The sequence below is a fragment of the Mastomys coucha genome, unplaced genomic scaffold (assembly GCF_008632895.1).
Source record: "Mastomys coucha isolate ucsf_1 unplaced genomic scaffold, UCSF_Mcou_1 pScaffold7, whole genome shotgun sequence".
Classification (NCBI taxonomy): domain Eukaryota; kingdom Metazoa; phylum Chordata; class Mammalia; order Rodentia; family Muridae; genus Mastomys; species Mastomys coucha.
In genome coordinates this window covers 90768271-90772661 of record NW_022196913.1, presented here as the reverse complement: position 1 = coordinate 90772661, position 4391 = coordinate 90768271, and the positions used below count along the sequence as shown (strand labels likewise).

The following is a 4391-nucleotide window of genomic DNA, read 5'->3' as shown; positions in this document are numbered from 1 at the left end:
CCACAGACCCAAACTCACCCCCTAGTAGTAGCATAGGCCAGGACCCCACCATGGTCCTACGTGGTATCACCAGCTACCCACATGAGGCTGTTCCTCACTACTCTCGAGTCTCCAATTCTTCCCCTCTTCCCTGTGCCCACACCCTTCTGCTTCTCTTTCTGTTCCATGTCTTCACCACTTGTTTGCTTCTCTTAGTGGCACCAGGGCCTCTGAGTGCCCCGGGTCATCTCAGGAGTGATCTCAAGAATCCTAACTTGAGCAGGTGGCATTGTGGCATTATGGCACGAGGAAGGATTCATCTTGGGCATCATATCTTCCCTCTTCCCCCAGGAATGCACAGCACCCGGACTCGTGATTATCTCAGGCTAGCTCTCTATCTGGGCCCCATGACACTGGTCTGGTGGTTATCTTGGGTTCTCTCCTTGCCCAGCCCACCCAAGTGGTTTCATGCAAGGGTCATCTGTCTCTCTTGGGTTCACTCCAGTCTAGGGCCTACATCCCCAAGCAGGGTTCTTCTAGTCTCTGTCTTGCTTTAGATTCAGGGAGCACATCTGGGCCTGCTGGTGCTATACAAATGGTCATCTCAATCGAGCTCCCTGTCGGGATCCCTGGTGCTGGACTGGAGGGCATGTCAGGCTCACTCTTTTTCAGGGAATGCTAGGCTACTAATCATTCAGATGTTCATAAGTCAGAACACTGAGCATAGACATAACCTCTCTCCTCTCTGCCATCTACTGTTGCACATGTGACACAGCAGCCACCTCTGCAAGGCCTCTAGGGGCAGGAGACAATCGAGTACTTTATGTTAGACATATTCTCCTGTTACTGTTAATTTCTCTGTTATTTTAGACAGTCTCTCTCTCTCTCTCTCTCTCTCTCTCTCTCTCTCTCTCTCTCTCTCTCTCTCTCTCACACACACACACACACACACACACACACACACAAGCATGCACACACACACCACACCCCTAGGTTGTCTCCATACCTTACCTACTGAAAATGTTACTACTATAAACACTGATTGACAGGTACCTCAGAGATACATTGTGTTGGAGGTTTTGACTAAAAGCTCTGAAGTGGTGGAGCTGGGTCATATGGAAGATATATTTTAGGTTTTTGAAGAATGTCCATACAAAGTTGTTTAGTGTCTGGATGAAGTCACCTTCTCAACAGCAATATGCAAGGGTTCCTTTTGTCTATATCACAGATAAAATTTGCTGTTTTCCTAGTGACTGGCATTCTGACTAAGATAAAATGACATCTCAATGTGGTTTTGATTTGTATCTCTCATAGTCAGTGAAGTTGAACTTTGTTGGACATTTATTAACCATTTGCACTTCACCTTTTGATAAAAGTCCATTGGTCTCATTATCCCTTTTGTTTATTGGACTGTTTGATTTCTTATTTAGTTTTATGAGAATTCTTTTTGTATATTCTACATATTAACTATTTGTCAGATGTCCAGCTTGCAAATATTTTCTCCTATGCTGTAGTACATTTCTTCACTTGATTAAGCTTCTTAATTCCATGAGACCCTGTTCATTAGTTGTTGCTCCTATTTCTTGAGCCTGGAGTCCCATTTAGAAAAATCCATGCACATCTTGAAGTGCTTCCCCTCCTTTGTCCTGTAACACTTTCTGGTCTTACATTAAGACATCTGATTCATCTGGAGTTGACTTTTGTGCAGGGTGAAAGATAAACACTGGCCATATGTGGATACCTTCATTTTCCAGCCTTTTGTGTCAAAGAAGTTGTCCTCTCTATAATATTTATTTTATATAATATTATAATCTTTCTTATTTATCCACTTTGAAGTTAGTATTGGATAGCCTGGATCTGTTCAGTGACAGTTTTGAAGTTTAATAGATATCACACAATTACTAGCAACAACGTGGGATTTCTTAGTGACAAACTTGGCAGTTTCTTCCTAAACATTTCCACTCACATTCATATGCTAATAATCAATCAAAGATTTCCTTTTCATAAAACTCTCACTTTATTCTCTCCTCACCCTCCTGTCTTCCTCTCACTTATCCCAACAGAAACCATTTTCCAGCTACCCCCAAAACAAGATCTAATCACATTGTAGCCTCTATGTGGCCTTTATCTCAGCCAGAGTTATCTAGTCAAACAGAATCACATTAAGCCCTTTCTATGTAAGATCTTCGTGAGCTTGAAGTCTCAGTTGACATTTGACTACAGCAGCCTTTCCAGACTGGAGGCACTTGCTCTCTACTGATATTATGCTCTTGCATATCTGGAACCTTCTTTAGAAACAATCCTTAAGGATGTTATGGAGGCTCCTGAAATGAGATTATCTTGTATTTTTGTCTTGTATTTATATCTCAAATGTAATCACACATATTCTGATAAGAGAAAACAAAACATGGGATATTATACAAAAGACAAAGGCAGAGATTGCTATGGAATCCATAAAGAATGGTCTCTTTCAAGTATGTGTGGAAATTTTGCCAAGGGAACATAATACTCCAGTTAGGCAGTCTATCATGTCTTTTTCATTCATTTTCTTTTTTGCTTATTAATTAATTTATCATCTTGATAGGAGATTCCCCTCTCTCCTCTCCTCCAAGACCCTCTCATTCATCATTGCCCCACCCCATCAGTCTGTCCTACCTCCCTCTTTCTTCAGGAAAGGGGAGGCCTCCTATCAATCTCTACCTGCCTTGGCATATCAAGTTGGAATAGGACTGGTCTTATCTTCTATTGAGGCTAGACAAGGCCATCCAGTTAAGGGAAAGCAACAGAGTCAGGGGCATCTCCTGATCCTGCTGTTAGAGGCCCTGCATGGGACCAAGCTGTATATATGTTCCCTATGTGTAAGGGGACTCAGATCTGTCCCATGCATGCCTCTCTGGTTAGTGGTTCAGTCTCTGTGAGCCCCTATGGACCCAGGTTAGTTGGTTCTGTATATTTTCTTGCGGTGTCCTTGAACTCTCTGGTTCCTTCAATCCTCCTGATCTTCTTTCACAAGACTCCCTGAGCTCTGCCTAATGTTTAGCCATGGCTCTCTACATCTGCTTTCATCAGCGGCTGGCTGAACCAACTCAGATGACTTATGCCAGCCTCCTGTCTGTAAGTATAATAGAATGTCATTAACAGTGTCAGAGGTGTGCTGTCCCTCATGGTATGGGACATGGCGTGACCATTCCCCCACATTCTGCTCCCTCTTTATCCCTCCACCTCTTATAGGCAGGAAAACTTGTGGGTTGAAGGTTTCGTGATTGGGTTGGTAACCCCATTCCTCCATTAGAAGTCTCACCTGCTTACAGGAGGTGACCATTTCATGTTCCTAATCCTGTATTGCTAGGAGATTTAGCTACGGTCACCCTCACAGACTTCCAATGTCCTAGATTCCTAGGACATTGTCTCGAAAATACCTTCCCCACACACAGACTGCTTCCACTCTTCTCTCCCAGTTTCCTCTCACACCATCCTTCTCACACTTCATCCTTCTTGTTTGCCCTCTCGCACCCAGGTCCCTGCGCGTATCCACCCAGATGTCTATTTTACTTCCCCCTCTTTGTCAAGCTTCCCGTTTTGGGTACTACATGTTACTTAGCTTCTGTGGAATGCTTCAGGGATTTGTGTGTCATCCTTGCACAGACACCATGATCATCTTCTCTGTACCATTCCAATGTCAGTATATGTGTTGCTGATGCAAGTAAGTGTCTTTTTCTTTACTATCACAGACCTGCTAGTATTAGACCAAACTATGATACTTGTCTACCTTCTTCCTTTGGTCATGGTAAAGAATTAAAGAATTCGTTTCACTATTCAAGATAACGGCAGCAACAACAGCACACAGTACTGAAACTTTTTTTGCATTTCATAGCAAGTAAACCTAATTTTTAAAAGAAGTCTTTAAGCAATCAGAAGATGATGGATCTCTTAAAAAGGTTCTGCTTCAAACAGTGATCCAACAGACCCACCTTGCTCTTTCCATAGCTTTTACATGTTAAGTCCTGTGAATAAGCAACCTACTCAATACAAGGCATAAAGAGAGAGTAGGTAATAAGAATGTTCTTATGGACCAACATTAGAAGTGATTGAAGCTCATCTCTTCTGCCACATTTCATTGATTTCATTGCCCAGAATTCTGGGATTTGTACTCTAACTGAATATCTACTTGCAATACAACATTAGTTGTCATCAATAAACTCTATATATACAAATACTAACATTTCATGAAATATATTTTTAGAAGTTTTAGATACATTTTAGAGGTTAAGATCCACTTGACATATACCACATTGCTTTTATTAAAGCTATAAAATTACAAGGTCTGAGAATATAAAGATCTGTGATATTGTCAATTCAGTCCAGAAAATGAACTTATCTGTGACTCCAATGCATTCCTTAGGTCTCTTTAA

The 4391-nt window shown here is 41.8% G+C and overlaps 2 non-coding genes across 2 annotated transcripts; both read right to left on the bottom strand.

Annotated features, from left to right (window-relative positions):
• Positions 1 to 653: 653 nt before the first annotated feature.
• LOC116082909 lies at positions 654 to 785 on the bottom strand. The gene has a single exon (XR_004115524.1). It is a non-coding gene; the product is annotated as a small nucleolar RNA SNORA17 (small nucleolar RNA).
• Positions 786 to 3579: 2794 nt separating this feature from the next.
• On the bottom strand, positions 3580 to 3682 carry LOC116082865. The gene has a single exon (XR_004115488.1). It is a non-coding gene; the product is annotated as a U6 spliceosomal RNA (small nuclear RNA).
• Positions 3683 to 4391: the final 709 nt, after the last annotated feature.